Genomic DNA, 18967 nt, shown 5'->3' with positions numbered 1-18967 from the left:
TTTGTTGTCTGTAAATTTGTAAATTAATAAAGTAAATTTCGATATTCATTTTTTGGGTTGTTATGGCACATCTTTTCTTGTGAGTCTTCACAATTGCATATGTTCCACAAACTTGCACATGTAACTTCCAGTGTTTATTCCCTGTATTAATCCCATTGGAAAGATTGGGCAGACTATATATGGATTCTATATGATTTAATGGTTCTATATGAGTTTATTGAGGAATTTAAAGAAATTAGAGGGAATTGTGTATAAATAAGTAAATTTCATGGGTGTTTTATTAAAATGAGTAAATGACATATGATAATTCACTTATTATTATGCAACCCCCACTAATTTGCATACAATTACAATTTAAGTACATTAGAGGGGGCACTGTTGGGGATAAGTACATTAGAGGGGGTACTGTAGGGGATAAGTACATTAGAGGGGGTACTGTAGGGGATAAGTACATTAGAGGGGGTACTGTAGGGGATAAGTACATTAGAGGGGGTACTGTAGGGGATAAGTACATTAGAGGGGGTACTGTAGGGGATAAGTAAATTAGAGGGGGTACTGTTGGGGAGGAGGCGCATTTCAATTTTCACCTCAGGCAGCAAAGAAGCTAGAATCAGCCCGGATAGGACCCCTGTCACACATAGGGGAATGCATGACAGGTGATAGGACTAGCTGATATCCAGGATAAATGAATCAGACAGAAATAACATAAATATTGCATGAGAGGGACAGATGTAAATGCACATCACACATCATAAGAATATGTGGGCTCTGAACTGGAGGAGAACAATCCATAGGAGAATGAAGGCGAGCAGGGATGAAATGTGGTGTCACTGATTACCTGATGGAATAGTGATCCAGGTGGATATATACTGTGATTAAAAAAGGGAAAACCCCTTTAGGGTGCGTTCACACGTTGCAGTTAAAACTGCATTGCAATCAGCTTTGAGGTGGTTTTAGGTGCAGTTTTGTCAATTGAACAGGTGAAGGACATGAACTGAACGAGTGAATTTGATTTTGAAGGGGAAACCTGCTCCACAAATGTCATTCACCCATTCAGTTCATGAATTTCACCTGTTCAATTGACAAAACTGCACATAAAACCACCTAAAGGCTGATTGCGATGCAGTTTTAACTGCAATGTGTGAACGCACCCTTAGTTATTTACAACCCAATCTGTGTCTGTGGTCACATGTTCCGCTAGCGTTTTGTTTCTTAATGAATCGCTAGTGTAGGGGGAGGGCGCCTTCCCACGTGGCGTTTTTCTTGCGTTTTTAAATGCATCCAAAACGAAAAGCATATGCGTTTGCAATGAAATGCATATGTTTCATTGAAAACGCATGCGTTTCAGGCAAACCCCCCTCCCACTTGCTTTTTGGATGCTTTAAAAACGCAAAAAAAACGCAACGTGGGAAGGCGCCCGGACTCGGCCCCATAGCATATGCGTTTCCAGTGAAACGCCTGCGATCAGTAACCAGTAACCGGTGTCTGGCACGATACAAGACAAAAATGCAAGACACCGGGTGCTGGTTACCAATCGCATGCATTCCATTGGAAACGCTTAAGGGTGCGTTCACACGTCGCGTTTTGGTCACGTTTTCATTGCGTTTGAAACGCATTACAACAGCTGATGAGAGGTAATTTGCCTAATTACATTACCGTTTACGTTTGTTAACGCAATGTTAATGCATGTGTTAACAAAACAATGCGTTAACGCGTTGTTAACACGTGTGTTAACATTGTGTTTACTATGCGTTTTGTAAACGGAAATGCTAACAGTGATATAATTAGTCAAATCACCTCTCCTCAGCTGTTGTATATGCGTTTCAAACGTGATGAAAACACAGGTCAAAACGCAACGTGTGAACGCGCCCTATGGGTTCGGGTCTAGCCGAACCCATGGTGTGCACCGTGCACACCATGCGCTCACCCCCTCCTCTTCTCCAGTGCGCCGATGTGGCACACACAGCAATAGATACATCATATATAATTGTATTTGGTGGGCCCCAGGAACCTGAGGCCGAATTCACACATTCAGAATTTCAGATGAAGTCTTTGAAGCCAAAAACAGGTGTGGGTCATATTGGGTGAGCACATACCACTGAGAGGTGGTTTGGACATTAAAACTGCATCTGAAAAGCTGCATTGTGAGTCTCCCGCTCAGGTCCGACAGAGTTCACCAGGGGCGTTGCTAGGGTGGAAAAAGATCCGGGGCACGGGCCCCAATGCATGTGTATCAGACTTTTAGTAATGCCCCCCCTGTACATAACCCGTCACATGTGCTTGTGCCAATAACAACCTGCCAGTGTATACAGCTACAGAAACCACAGGAGAAATCCCTACCTTTTCCCTCCAGTGACTGCAGGTGACGCGTCCTCCATCTTCTCCATTAGACATCACCACATCTTATGTTCCCCATTGTCCCTACATCTTGGACAGTGTTATCCTGCTGCTGCCCCCAACAATCTCCCCCAAATACTGTGAGGGTGAAGACACACATGGCGTTTTTGTGCGTTTTCAGATCGTTAAAAACGCATGCGTTAAAAAACGCATCCGTTTTTTAAAAACGCATCCGTTTTTTGAAATCGCATCCGTTTTTGTCCGTTTTTCCGAAATTGCGCAATGAAAAATTGACAAAAACGCATGCGTTTTCAAAAAACGCATGCATTTTTAAAAAACGGATGCGTTTTTTAACGCATGCGTTTTTAACGATCTGAAAACGCACTTAGTAAAAACGGCCCAAAAACGCCATGTGTGTCTTCACCCTAAGGGCGCGTTCACACGTTGCGCTTTCGTCGCGTTCATAACGCGACACTAGCGCACAGTGGGCGGGGCTCGGGCCGATCGCATATGCGTTTCCCGGGAAACGCATATGTGATCGCCCCAAACTCCGCCCCCTGTGCGCTAGCGTCGCGTTATGAACGCGACGAAAGCGCAACGTGTGAACGCGCCCTAAGGCTTGAATTTAAAGACCAGGAGCTTTTTACCCATCACACTGGTCTCACTAGAAACACAAATGAGATCAAACGGAGGCCTGTCCTAGTGCCATGTGTGAACACACCCCAAGAAATGTCCCCCACACAGCCCCCCAGTAACGTGCCCCACACAGATACCCCCAGTAACGTGCTACACACACATACAGCCCCCACACAGCCCCCCCAGTAGTTAATGTCCCCCACACAGCCCCCCACAGTAGCTAATGTGCCCCCACACAGCCCCCCCTGTAGGTAATGTCCCCCACACAGCCACCCTCAGTAGGTAAAGTCCCCCACACAGCCCCCCCTGTAGGTAATGTCCCCCACACAGCCCCCCCTGTAGGTAATGTCCCCCACACAGCCCCCCCTGTAGGTAATGTCCCCCACACAGCCCCCCCTGTAGGTAATGTTCCCCACACAGCCCCCCCCTGTAGGTAATGTCCCCCACACAGCCCCCCACAGTAGCTAATGTGCCCCCACACAGCCCCCCTGTAGGTAATGTCCCCCACACAGCCCCCCCAGTAGCTAATGTGCCCCCACACAGCCACCCTCAGTAGCTAATGTCCCCCACACAGCCCCCCCTGTAGGTAATGTCCCCCACACAGCCCCCCCTGTAGGTAATGTCCCCCACACAGCCCCCCCTGTAGGTAATGTCCCCCACACAGCCCCCCACAGTAGCTAATGTCCCCCACACAGCCCCCACAGTAGCTAATGTGCCCCCACACAGCCCCCCTGTAGGTAATGTCCGCCACACAGCCCCCCACAGTAGCTAGTGTGCCCCCACACAGCCCCCCACAGTAGCTAATGTGCCCCCACACAGCCCCCCACAGTAGCTAATGTGCCCCCACACAGCCCCCCCTGTAGGTAATGTCCCCCACACAGCCACCCTTAGTAGCTAATGTCCCCCACACAGCCCCCCCTGTAGGTAATGTCCCCCACACAGCCCCCCCAGTAGCTAATGTCCCCCACACAGCCCCCCCTGTAGGTAATGTCCCCCACACAGCCCCCCCAGTAGCTAATGTCCCCCACACAGCCCCCCACAGTAGCTAATGTGCCCCCACACAGCCCCCCACAGTAGCTAATGTCCGCCACACAGCCCCCCACAGTAGCTAATGTGCCCCCACACAGCCCCCCACAGTAGCTAATGTGCCCCCACACAGCCCCCCACAGTAGCTAATGTGCCCCCACACAGCCCCCCCCAGTAGCTAATGTGCCCCCACACAGCCCCCCCTGTAGGTAATGTCCCCCACACAGCCACCCTTAGTAGCTAATGTCCCCCACACAGCCCCCCTGTAGGTAATGTCCCCCACACAGCCCCCCCAGTAGCTAATGTCCCCCACACAGCCCCCCACAGTAGGTAATGTCCCCCACACAGCCCCAACAGTAGCTAATGTCCCCCACACAGCCACCCACAGTAGCTAATGTCCCCCACACAGCCACCCACAGTAGCTAATGTCCCCCACTCAGCCCCCCCTGTAGGTAATGTCCCCCACACAGCCCCCCCTGTAGGTAATGTCCCCCACACAGCCCCCCCTGTAGGTAATGTCCCCCACACAGCCCCCCCTGTAGGTAATGTCCCCCACACAGCCCCCCACAGTAGCTAATGTGCCCCCACACAGCCCCCCACAGTAGCTAATGTGCCCCCACACAGCCCCCCCTGTAGGTAATGTCCCCCACACAGCCCCCCACAGTAGCTAATGTGCCCCCACACAGCCCCCCACAGTAGCTAATGTGCCCCCACACAGCCCCCCACAGTAGCTAATGTGCCCCCACACAGCCCCCCACAGTAGCTAATGTCCCCCACACAGCCCCCCCAGTAGCTAATGTCCCCCACACAGCCCCCCCCAGTAGCTAATGTGCCACCACACAGCCCCCCCTGTAGGTAATGTCCCCCACACAGCCCCCCTCAGTAGCGAATGTCCCCCACACAGCCCCCCACAGTAGCTAATGTCCCCCACACAGCCCCCCACAGTAGCTAATGTCCCCCACACAGCCCCCCTCAGTAGCTAATGTCCCCCACACAGCCCACCCAGTAGCTAATGTGCCCCCACACAGCCACCCTCAGTAGCTAATGTCCCCCACACAGCCCCCCCTGTAGGTAATGTCCCCCACACAGCCACCCTCAGTAGCTAATGTGCCCCCACACAGCCACCCTCAGTAGCTAATGTGCCCCCACACAGCCCCCCTGTAGGTAATGTGCCCCCACACAGCCCCCCTGTAGGTAATGTCCCCCACACAGCCCCCCCCAGTAGCTAATGTCCCCCACACAGCCCCCCCTGTAGGTAATGTCCCCCACACAGCCCCCCCCCCCGTAGCTAATGTGCCCCCACACAGCCCCCCCCCCGTAGCTAATGTGCCCCCACACAGCCCCCCACAGTAGCTAATGTGCCCCCACACAGCCCCCCACAGTAGCTAATGTGCCCCCACACAGCCCCCCCAGTAGCTAATGTCCCCCACACAGCCCCCCCTGTAGGTAATGTCCCCCACACAGCCCCCCCAGTAGCTAATGTCCCCCACACAGCCCCCCCTGTAGGTAATGGCCCCCACACAGGCCCCCACAGTAGCTAATGTCCCCCACACAGCCACCCTCAGTAGCTAATGTCCCCCACACAGCCCCCCTGTAGGTAATGTCCCCCACACAGCCCCCCACAGTAGCTAATGTCCCCCACACAGCCCTCCCTGTAGGTAATGTCCCCCACACAGCCCCCCACAGTAGCTAATGTCCCCCACACAGCCCCCCACAGTAGCTAATGTCCCCCACACAGCCCCCCACAGTAGCTAATGTGCCCCCACACAGCCCCCCACAGTAGCTAATGTGCCCCAACACAGCCCCCCACAGTAGCTAATGTGCCCCAACACAGCCCCCCCTGTAGGTAATGTCCCCCACACAGCCACCCTTAGTAGCTAATGTCCCCCACACAGCCCCCCCTGTAGGTAATGTCCCCCACACAGCCCCCCAGTAGCTAATGTCCCCCACACAGCCCCCCACAGTAGCTAATGTGCCCCCACACAGCCCCCCCTGTAGGTAATGTCCCCCACACAGCCCCAACAGTAGCTAATGTCCCCCACACAGCCACCCACAGTAGCTAATGTCCCCCACTCAGCCCCCCCTGTAGGTAATGTCCCCCACACAGCCCCCCCTGTAGGTAATGTCCCCCACACAGCCCCCCCTGTAGGTAATGTCCCCCACACAGCCCCCCCTGTAGGTAATGTCCCCCACACAGCCCCCCACAGTAGCTAATGTGCCCCCACACAGCCCCCCACAGTAGCTAATGTGCCCCCACACAGCCCCCCCTGTAGGTAATGTCCCCCACACAGCCCCCCACAGTAGCTAATGTGCCCCCACACAGCCCCCCACAGTAGCTAATGTGCCCCCACACAGCCCCCCCTGTAGGTATTGTCCCCCACACAGCCCCCCACAGTAGCTAATGTGCCCCCACACAGCCCCCCACAGTAGCTAATGTCCCCCACACAGCCCCAACCAGTAGCTAATGTCCCCCACACAGCCCCCCCCAGTAGCTAATGTCCCCCACACAGCCCCCCTCAGTAGCTAATGTCCCCCACACAGCCCACCCAGTAGCTAATGTGCCCCCACACAGCCACCCTCAGTAGCTAATGTCCCCCACACAGCCCCCCCTGTAGGTAATGTCCCCCACACAGCCACCCTCAGTAGCTAATGTGCCCCCACACAGCCACCCTCAGTAGCTAATGTGCCCCCACACAGCCACCCTCAGTAGCTAATGTGCCCCCACACAGCCCCCCTGTAGGTAATGTCCCCCACACAGCCCCCCCTGTAGGTAATGTCCCCCACACAGCCCCCCCCCCCCCCCGTAGCTAATGTGCCCCCACACAGCCCCCCCCCCGTAGCTAATGTGCCCCCACACAGCCCCCCACAGTAGCTAATGTGCCCCCACACAGCCCCCCACAGTAGCTAATGTGCCCCCACACAGCCCCCCCAGTAGCTAATGTCCCCCACACAGCCCCCCCTGTAGGTAATTTCCCCCACACAGCCCCCCCCAGTAGCTAATGTCCCCCACACAGCCCCCCTGTAGGTAATGGCCCCCACAGTAGCTAATGTCCCCCACACAGCCACCCTCAGTAGCTAATGTCCCCCACACAGCCCCCCTGTAGGTAATGTCCCCCACACAGCCCCCCACAGTAGCTAATGTCCCCCACACAGCCCTCCCTGTAGGTAATGTCCCCCACACAGCCCCCCACAGTAGCTAATGTCCCCCACACAGCCCCCCACAGTAGCTAATGTCCCCCACACAGCCCCCCACAGTAGCTAATGTGCCCCCACACAGCCCCCCCTGTAGGTAATGTCCCCCACACAGCCTCCCCTGTAGGTAATGTCCCCCACACAGCCCCCCACAGTAGCTAATGTGCCCCCACACAGCCCCCCCTGTAGGTAATATCCCCCACACAGCCCCCCCTGTAGGTAATGTCCCCCACACAGCCCCCCCTGTAGGTAATGTCCCCCAAACAGCCCCCCCTGTAGGTAATGTCCCCCACACAGCCCCCCCAGTAGCTAATGTGCCCCCACACAGCCATCCCTGTAGGTAATGTGCCCCCACACAGCCCCCCCTGTAGGTAATGTGCCCCCACACAGCCCCCCACAGTAGCTAATGTGCCCCCACACAGCCCCCCCTGTTGGTAATGTCCCCCACACAGCCCCCCACAGTAGCTAATGTCCCCCACACAGCCCCCCCTGTAGGTAATGTCCCCCACACAGCCCCCCACAGTAGCTAATGTGCCCCCACACAGCCCCCCACAGTAGCTAATGTGCCCCCACACAGCCCCCCTGTTGGTAATGTCCCCCACACAGCCCCCCCAGTAGCTAATGTCCCCCACACAGCCCCCCACAGTAGCTGTGCCCCCACACAGCCCCCCTGTAGGTAATGTCCCCCACACAGCCCCACTTACCTCAATGATGCAGGTCTATGTGTTCACTGTGTGTTTCCCTGGCAGGTCATGTGACCATCCATGACATCATCACAGGTCCTTCAGAGTATTATTCCTCCAGAGGCTGCAGCCCCTGCTGGGGAAAACAGTGACTGCACTCCTTCTCATCACGATCTGTGGAGATCGTGATGAGAGAGAGGAGGATGCGCAGGGGAGATCCGGGGCACGAGCCCCGGATCTTTTGACCTAGCGACGCCCCTGGTGTTCACCATCTTTTTTGTGGTGCATCTTTAACATTGGGTTTGTGACACAATTTGAAAGTTAAATATGGCGCTGGTCTGAATCAGTCGGACTGTCTGACAGCACAACCCCTAATTTGTGTTGCATGGAAGCCAGCGCAGCTGTACCACAAAAGGATCACGTGCGACACAATCCCAGCACAGAGACTTCCTAAATACCTGTGCAAGTCATCTTGGCCACGGAGAACGTGAACAGTCCAACTAAAGTGCGTCACAAAGCCCTTAGTAAATGTGCCCCACGTTGTAGTACCACACCCGTTCCAACCCTTCCAGGCTAAGAAACTTGTATTTATCCCTTATAACATACACAAAAAATGAAGGTCGTTTAAAATGAAATCCCTATAAATTTGGTATTGCTGTGTGCATATTGACCCAGAGAAACAAAGTTATAATATTATTTATGTTCCACAGTAAATGCAGACATTTCTTATCAAAAAACAATGTCAGATTTGTGGAGTTTTTTTTTTTTTAAATAAACAGCACAGAAAGGGTTAAAAAAAAGTTCAACTGCAGGACATTTAAAACTCTAAATTAAAAAATAAAAAAACTAATTTGTCCTTAAGAAAACATGACCCCATACAGCTATGGTGATTAGAAAATAAAAAAGTTATGGCATTGACGAAAAAACCCCATGAAAAATAGCCTGGTCATCAACATAGAAAATAGGTAAGTGGTATTATGGTTATAATGATCCCCAAGTTTATTTTGGTGCTATATTGAGCTTGATTCTGGTGCTATATTTATGAACTACGCTAGGTTCTGGTGCTGTATTTATGTATTGAAGTTTGTTCCTGGTGTTGTATTTATGTACTAATATTCATTTTGGATTAACCCCTACGGGACCCAGCATCTTTTGGCCTAAAGGACGCGTCCCCATTTTTCAAATATGGCCTGTGTCACTATAAGTGGTTATAGCGTGGGGACGCTATGAGATATCCAGGGGATTTTGAGATTGTTTTCTCATGACACATAGTACTTCAAATTAGTTTAAAAATTTGGATGAAATCTTTTGCGTTTAGTTATGAAAAAAAACAAAATTTGGCAAAAATTTGGAAAAATTCTTTATTTTCAACGTTCTAAATTCTCTACTTTTGATGCAGACAGTCATAGCTCCCAAATAAATTCATAACTTACATTTCCCAAATGTCTGCTTTATGTTGGCATGGTTTTTTAAGATCACACATATTTTACTAGAATGTTATGAGGCTCAGAATTTGGGTGCCATTTTTCACATTTTTTGTAAAATCACCAAAACCTGTATTTAGATGGACCTGCTCAACTTCTAATTGACACCGAGAGGCCTAAATAATAGCTAGACTCATAAATTACCGCATTATGGAAACCACACCCCTCAACGTATGAAAAACCACTTTTAAGAAGTTCGTTAACCCTTTACGTGTTTTATAGGGGTTAAAACAAAATGGAGGTGCAGTCTGCAAATTGTAATATTTTTTCACAATACACTCATTTTGGGTGGAAAATTAAACATTTACAATGGATTAAATGAAAAAAGGCTCCACAAAGTTTCTCCCGAGTACACCTGGTGACCTGCTGTATGGGCACACGGCCGGGCATAGAAGGGAAGGAGGCGCCATCCAGATCAGATTTGCTATGTCACATTGTACAGGCTATAATTTTTTTCTTTTTTTTATTGAGGACCTATAGGGGTTTATTTCTTTTGCCACTTTTTTGGTACGTAATTTTGGGGCATCTATAGCTAATTGGTGAGATTTAATTAACTCTCGTTAACCATACCATAAAAATAGTATATAATTTTTATTCTGTGGCTCGCCACGATTACGAAAATACTTCATTTATATATATTTTTTATTTTTTCCCATTTTTACTGAATAAAAAGTATTTTGGCGAAATTGTTGTTAATTTTAGCATCACCGTTTTTCATATGCATAACTTTTTTATTTTTCACCTCACAAATCTGTTTAAGGGCTTATTTTTGCGAGAATCATAGTTCTTTTTAGTGGTCTTATTTTAGATTGCGTAACTTTTTAAAATCACTTTTTAAAGCATTTTTAAAGGGCATTAATAAAAAATCTTTTTTTTTCAGAGAGAGTTTTTTTAGGTTGTTTTTTACGGCGTTCACTCTGCGGTTCTAATAACAATTCTGTTTTATTATGCAGATTGTTACGGACACAGGGATACCAAATATGTGGGGGTTTTGTGTATTTTATTAAATTTGTACTGAATAAAAACTAATTTCGAGAAAATCTTATTCATTTTAGCATCACCATCTTTTCATATGCATAACTTTTTTATTTTTTGGCTGACAAATCTGGTTAGGGGCTTATTTTTTGCGAGAACAGTTGTTCTTTTTAGTGGGCTTATTTTAGAGTGCATAACATTTTTTAAATCACTTTTTAGAGCATTTTTTATAGGGTATTAATTAAAAATTATCTTTTTTCGGAATGTTTTTTGCGTTTTTTTCCTCCGGCGTTTACCGTGCTGGTCCGGTAACGATTCTGTTTTATTATGCAGATTGTTACAGATGCGGCAATACCAAATATGCAGGGTTTTTTTGTGTTTTTTATACTTTTTTTTTATGGGAAAGTGACATTTTAGGGGCTTATATTTTTATGTATTTATTTTTTATTTATTATAATGTGTAGTGTTAAGTGTTTTTGCATATTTTTACTTATACATACTTGAACTTAAACCAGTGATGCTCTGATCGCTGGTTTAAGTTCAATACACTGCTCTACAATACTATTTTATTGTAGAGCAGTGTAATCTGTCTGGCATGCTTGCGCATACTCAGACAGCTTACAGTCAGACCCGGGAGGGGTCTGACTGCCATGGAGACCGGGCAGCTCCGGGGCACATGCCAGTCCTCGGAGCTGCCCAGAAGAGGATCGGATCCCCCGGTCAGCGGCACGGGGGATCCGATCCATAGGGGGAAGACCCTTACACGCCGCGGTCATCCTTGACCGCGGCGTGTAAGGGGTTAACACCCGGGATCGGAGTCGGCTCCGATCGCGGGTGTTACAGCACGTTGTCAGCTGTACTAGACAGCTGACAGCCGCTGCTTCTGGTACCGGCTCCGTTCGTGAGCCGGTGCCAGAAGCGAGACGTTATAGTGCGTCCTGGTGCGCTAAGTATCTAGCCACCGGGACGTACTACAGGCAGTCCCCGGGTTACGTACAAGATAGGGTCTGGAGGTTTGTTCTTAAGTTGAATTTGTATGTAAGTCGAAACTGTATATTTTATAATTGTAGATCCAGACAAAAAAATTTTGGCCCCAGTGACAATTGGAGTTTAAACATTTTTTGCTGTAATGGGACCAAGGATAATCCATAAATCTTCATTACAGACACCTTACAGCTGATCATTGCAGTCTGGGACTATAGTAAAGCATTCAGAAAGCTTCATCAGAGGTCAGAGGGGTCTGTCTGTAACTATGGGTTGTCTGTAAGTCGGGTGTCCTTAAGTAGGGGACTGCCTGTATAACGTCCTGGTGCGCCTAGGGGGTTAATGATATAGTATATTGCCAGTTCGGTGGATGAACAGCAATTTAGGGAACGACTGGCTGTACTAATGCCTAGACCCCGCTTAAAATACTCCCGTCCCACAACCCCAAAAAAGGAAACACCAGACACCGTATTGGATGAAAAAAGGTGGGGGTCGGCCACAGCTTTATTGCTAACAGAAATCAAATCACAGACCTGTGATGAAACCCAGACCCTTTGCCCAAATCTTCTCCTTGCATGCCGGGCCCCGCCTCCGCGGGGGCATGTCCTAGTTGGTCTGTCAGGTGATTTGGGCTAAAACCCAAAGGGTCAAAATTCCACCACAGGCCCAAGCTGTGACTACCAACAAACACCAAACATTAAAATAACAATAACCAAATAAACATAAACTTGTAATACAAAAATACAAAAAACTAAGGGAGGGTGGGAGGGAGTCTCTTGAGCGCGGAGCAGTCCAAAGAGGAAGGGCTAGCTCCGCGCTCAAGCTTTAATATCCAGCTGGCCACTGCCCCCCAGTGGCCAAAATGGCAACCAATCAGTGGCCCGGGTTAAAGGGCAGCAGGAGGGGCTGCGCTCATGATGTATGGAGCACAGCCAGTCCTGCAGCCCCCCAGCTTAAACAGCCTGCGGGCTGAGCAAGGAGACTGTTTTAGTTTATGATTTTTTTAAAGCAGCCAGGTGAATTCACTGTAAAGGGACCCACCGAGGCTCTGTTGAAACCAGGGGCCTATTTAAACCTGGAGCCAACCCTGATAACAGACAGTCTTTAGTATGACACAGAATTTTCTTATTTACATGGTGGGAGTGGCATCAGTCTTATGTAAAGAAATGTTATAGGGGGGGTCAAAAGATTTCTATGGGACCCAGTCTTTTCTAGTTACCCTGCCTATACGGTCTCAATAATACAGATCTCCACTAATAGACAAATTGCATAAGAGTGGCTCCATAAGAGTAATGGTGCATGACTGTTCTGTCCATTAATCTCTATGGAGCTGACAGAGATCGCTGAGCGCCATGCTCGGCAATTTCAATCAGCTCCATAGAGATTAATGGAGCAGAACGGTAATGCACAGTCGTCTTCTCCATTAGTCTCCATTGGATCCCTCGTTTTTGCAATCAGCGGGGGTCTCAGCACTGAGACCGCCACTGATCAGCAAGTTAGGCCCTAACTTGTCTTTGTGGGAAAACCCCTTTAAATATATCTTATCGGAGGAAAGTGCTTCCTCCTCCACTTACTTTGGCTTTTTATCATCCTCCCTCCTTCCCTCTATATCTGCCTTTCACTTAAAGATGTCTAATGAATTCCATTTTGCTAGCAGAATGGACAAAATCTCACTGTGGTGTCAGATTATATAGAAGTTCAATGGAGAGGGGAGGGGGAGAAGTGAGTCTCAGCAGCTAGGCCTCCACCCATAAGGCCTGAAATATAAGCATAGAGACTGCAGAGCTGCTAGGAAGTTCATTTTTCATTCAGTATGTGTATTTTTATTTATTTTATTTTCTTTTAAAGGAAATCTACCACTTTGTAATATGTCTTTTTAACCAAACATACATTTGGATAGCTGTAGGAATGTTGATGCTGGATCTCATCTTGTATAGTCTTGGAGCAGAGAGTTTTCATCAAAAAAACTAAATGTAAACTTATGCTAATAAGGCTTTGGCGCTCCTGTGGCCTTAATATAAGGCACTAGAGGCTTTCCTAATACCCTAATTATGCATGCCTCCAGTGTGCATGAGATAGCACGGCCATTCCTTCTACCGAGATCCGATCACTGAATTCTCCAGAAGTGTAGTACATGCGCTCTAGTCATTGGTAGCACGCGTCGAAGCAGCACGTCAGTGCGTATCTTCATTAAGGAGCACTCCATAGCAGCCGGCTGCGTTCTACACCGGACGAATGCACATACGCTATAGACCCCGAGAGCTCAGTGACATCACGATGGGAGTGCTAGCTCATGCACGCTGAAGGCATTTTCACATAATGATAGGTAGGTACACGTCAACCCTTTTTATAACTGGTATCTGGTGGGGCTCAAGTTGGGGAACCATACAGAATCTCTTTCCTATTTTCTATTGGTTCCTCGATTTTCCATTCTCTTCAGATTTGGTACTCATACACATCTTTATATTACCTATACACACCGTAGTGTATTTGTATTACTTTATTCTGTATTTGTGCCATAAATTTCCCCTAATGCCATACACTTAACACATGATCTTTCCAAGGTTAGTAATGACAAGTACATAAGTAGAACAGGAGGACTTCTCTGTGATTGTTATATAAAGTAATACTGTATACATTAAGCTAGAGCAGTGGTGGCGAACCTATGGCACGGGTGCCAAAGGCGGCACTCAGAGCCCTTTCTGTGGGCAGCCAGGCCATCACCCCAGCACACCAGACAGGACTGCTTCCTGCAGTCTCAAGCAACTTAAAAGATGCTGCTTTCAGGCTTTCAGTCATGTACTAAAGTGATACTTATTTCGCTACTTGAGACTATAGGAAAAAGGGAGAATGTGTGGACAGGGCTGAATTATCTTTGGAAGACCTTCTCCTGGCCCCACAATTCTCTGTGTACAGAGGGACACTGGAAAGAAGCTTAAATAATGCAAATTTTCCATCTTTTCCCTAGGAGGCCAATATGATCAAAAGTTGTTGAAGAACAGGGAGCAATAAGTTACTGCTTTCATTTTTGGTTGGCACCTCAGAATAAATAAGGGGGGTTTTAGGGTTGCATTTTGGGCACTCGGCCACTAAAAGGTATAATTTTATAGATCATCTGGACCATTTTTTAATATTTTCTTTGTCACACTGCAAGTTCTGTGAATGGATCATCCTGCAGACCTGGTGTCTTACTTCTTTCCGCCAGCACCGCCCCATAGCCGCCAGGTTGTAGTTGTGTTATAGAGTCCTCGCTGTAGTTGCATTTAAAAAGGGCCAGTCTGCAAGGCTTGTAATGCAATCCATATGTAGCCGAGGTAATTTAAATGGGTATTCACATTTGGGCAAATTAATGTTATTGTTTGTATAATGCAAAGTTATCACATTTTCCAATATACTTTCTGTATCAATTTTTCACAGTTTCCTAGATCTCTGCTTGCTACAATTCTTCTATGTTTACTTCTAGTGGATAGAAATCTGACCATGGTCACACAGGTGCACAGCTCATTATTGTCACAGAGAGTAATCAGAGCTGTAGGATATAACGAGCCGTGCAACTGTGTAACCAGGGTCAGATTCACTGAAAGTAAACAAAAGCTTTCTATAGACTGACAGCAAGCAGAGATCTAGAAAACTGTGAGGAATGGATAAAGAAAGTATGATGGATAACTTTTCAAACAATATAATTTATTTGCAGAATTGGGAATATCCCTTTAAGGCACCTTCTCTAATGGGATTGAGCAATAAGGTTTCTGTGGTATTAGTCTCCTATCAAGGTGTCCTTTTGGTTTGTACATTGCCCTATGCTTGTGGTTTACCTGACTTTCAACCTCTCCTTACCTTTGCCTGATTACCATATTGACTTATCAATATATTGACTTTGGATTTTCCACTGATGATGTAATTGCTTAGTACTTTTATGCTATTCACTGGTCGTCTCAATCGTCCATCGCTCCACTTCGGTCCATAGACTTTCTTCTTTCTTCTTCCTTCCGTTGTCCGCACCGCGCTGGGTTGCTTGCTAGAGGACCAGATGACTTTTCTCCCCGTCCGTCGTGCACACCCCGCTCAGCAGCCTCCTCTGCTGTTCCACAGGCTGCCAGCTTATTGAGCAGATGCACGGCGCATGTCAGAATATTACAGTGCATCCGCCACAATAAAGCATGTCCTCTCCCCCTATACAATGAACATGTCCTCCATGGGAACAAGCATGTCCCCCTACCCCTAGACAATGAGCGTATACCTTTTCCTAAACAACAACCCTTTTTTTGTGTGTGTGTTTTTTTATTTCTGAACCCTGCCTGCTGTGGACTACTTCAGATTCGGAGGATTACGTCAATGACCAGCAATTTTTTTTTACAACTAAAATGGTCAATGAGGGTGTGTCTGCATTTTTTTTTCAATAAAATGTTCTATTTGTTAATAAGAGTGTGTTTTTCTTTTCTTTGCGACACTCTTTATAGTTTGCCATAGTAATGGTGCTGTCTAGTTGACGCTGCTCATTACTAAGGGCTGGCTTTAGTGTTCGCCATCTTTATTTCTTGGCAAATTTACACTTAAGCCAATACCATTACCTTCTCCACCAGGGATGCTAGGAAGAGCTACAAACCAGCACCTGACTGTCTATAGATGGTCAGGTAGTGGGGCGGCTGCAGGCTATTACTGTTTCACTGGAATAGCCCCATAACAGTGGTGTATCCCATCTCAGTAATGGCAGGCTGCCGCTGCAGTTTTTTGTATCTAGCTTATTTGGAAAATAGGGGGAAACTTGCGCAGTTTTTTGGTTTTTTCATTTCTGGACAAAAAAATGAAAAGAACCCAAAAAATCGTCCTATTTTTCCTATTTAGTTAGGGGAAAAAAGTTGAATATGGCCAACCCCTTTAACTGAAATAACATCCACAGATCCAGCTCTTCAACATATTATCACCGTCTGATCAGTCATGAGTAAGAGCGCGCTATAGTGATAAAAACACGTTGAATGTCTAGTCATATATCTGTTTTATGCCTGTGGACGCCATGGATTGATACAATAATCTGTTGAAGAACTGGATCTGTGGATTTTATTTCGGTTTGGATGCATTGCCCTAGCAGCAGGGTGGATCCGTGCACTCTAAGATGACACCCAGGATCTAGGTGAGCTGGAGTAGTGTGTTTAGTTGGGCCAACCCATTTAACCCTTTTGCACATGATATGTCACAATGTACCACAGCCATATTGTATCAGAGCTTCAGAAATGATAACTGAACGTCACTCCCCGATGACATCATACGCTGCATTATGCAGCAAACACTCAGGGCTCAGCATCCATCTTATTGTGGCCCCTCTTCTTGCATCCCCTCGCTGGCCCTGCCCAGTGTGGAATAGGCCCGTTCACCTGGACGAAGCTACCCCTTACCCGTTTAGAGCTCGGCTTCAGCCAGCCACTCAGGTACCAGGGGGGAGTCCGGCAGCCCCCACAGCAAAAAGTTAAGTGAGAGGACATTGCATATGTAAGATGTGTATATGATTTATACAAAATGTATGTATGATGGCAATGTATGGAATGTATGATGCGTATGATGTATAAGGTGTACGTATGATGCATGTATGTTCTATGTATGTTGTGTGTATGAATGATGTATATAGGGTGAATGTATTGTCACTGATAGCCCTAATATGCTACACTTCATGCTGTAATATCTATGTGCTACTGTGAGATGAAATAATCGCAGAGACACCGGAGATACTGATAATAAATCTTTTATTAGCAATAAACAGAGGAGCCATAATGGCTTGTATTATAATAAAATGGGAGTAGGGGTCTCTGAAGGCCCCAACCCCCCAGTGATCCAGAGGAAGGCGAAAAACCCCCCAGAGATCTCTGCCTCAGAGGGGAAAAAAATTCCTTCATGACCCCAAATATGGCGATCGGTTATCACCCTGGATCACATCTATCCATCTGCCTATTGCTGACCTGCTCCGAAAAGCGGCCATGGGACTCAGACTGTCCATTCAAGAAAATACAATATACAACATATCAGTCTACACTATTGCCCTCAGTCTTACTATATCTTATAATTTCTCAGCCTGCCCCACAGTTTACAGTCTAGATCAGGGGTGCGCAATTATTTTTCCCATTGGGACACATGAGAAGGTGGAAAGGTTTTAGAGGGCCGAACTAAAATACCTAGACTCAGATACTCAATACCAAACGGCCCCTCTCATTACACCCACATTCATAACTCCCCCTCCCCTCAGGCCCCCAATTATAATGCCTCACTTCTTAATGCTCCCTTTTATAATGCTCCCTCCATTATGCCCCCATCTATAATGCCTCTTCTCCTAATACCCCCTTTTATAATGCTACCTCCGGTAAGCCCTTGTTTATAATACTCCCTCCATTAAGCCCCCATTTATAGTGCCACCTCTCATTAATGTCCTCTTTTATAGAACCCCCTTTCATTATGCCCCTATTTATAGTGCCCCTCTCATTATCCCTCCTTTATAGTGTCCCTCAATTATGCCCCCTTTTCTTATACAACCTTTACAGTGCCCCCTGTCATTATGCCCCCTTTATAGTACCCCCTATTCCATCCTCCCATCCTCCTACCCTCCTATTCCAGTTTAAGTTTTTTTAAAAAAAAGACAATACTCACCTTTTCCCGGGGTCTTCTTTCCTACAGTGAGGCGCCCAGTAACGGCGACGCACAGATGTTCTTGTGTTGCCGGTACTGGGTGCCATACTGTGCATAGTGGCAGAACAGGAAGTGTCACAGGCCCCGGCAGAGCCGCTAAGTATCTTTGACCAGCCAACGTGACGACCCACCACAATCTGGCAGTCGGTCACTGGAGTTACAGATACTTAGCGGGCTGGATGTAGGTAATGATAGGTCTGACCTGGTGTAGACCTACGCATTAGCCTGTGCCAGGACTAGAGAAGGCTAGGGGGCAGTGCGCAGGCGCGGTGCAGGAACACCCCTCGCCAGCCCACAATGCCACCAGCCGTTTCCCCCCTTCACACCCCTCCACAACCATTGGGGTGGAGGTGGCAGAAGGCGGAAAATAGACCCATTTCCTAACCGTATGCCAGGAACTGCACCTATTTCAGGGTACGCCTTATTTTAGGCCAACCTTCCCTATAAGAAAAGCGGAGTCCTGATGATTAGCCTTCGCCTATCACTACAACATACAATAAGCCTCTACTCCAATCTACTATATTTCCCGCTGGCTTACAATATCTTAGAATTTCTTATCCTGCTCTACACAGCTTCTAGTCTAGATAAATGATTCCTCTCTGTTATAATCTGGTGATGACCAGGGCGCCACAGATCTCTCCCAGGATCAGGCTACATGTCGAATTTGGCCGCAATACACTGAATGCATACAGGGGACACAGTGCAGTGCTGCCCCCTACAGCCAGTGAGAGTGAATGGGATCATGAAGCGACTGACAAGGGCTTTAAGCATGACACGATAGCCCCATGTTGATGTTGTTAGACCGCCGTGTCATGTTGCAGCGTACATGGCATAGTGACTGATGTTGGATGTTATGACGCCACCATATCATGCTCGCAACATATGTGACACAATGGGGGAAATTCATCATATCCCGGTGCTTTGTGCGCCAGTGTATGATGAGGCCTCCACCCCCGGCACACACCGGATCTATCAGGA

This window comes from Engystomops pustulosus, chromosome 6 (genome assembly GCF_040894005.1).
Source record: "Engystomops pustulosus chromosome 6, aEngPut4.maternal, whole genome shotgun sequence".
Classification (NCBI taxonomy): domain Eukaryota; kingdom Metazoa; phylum Chordata; class Amphibia; order Anura; family Leptodactylidae; genus Engystomops; species Engystomops pustulosus.
The sequence above is the reverse complement of the archived record's forward strand: the minus strand, read 5'-3'. Positions refer to the sequence as shown.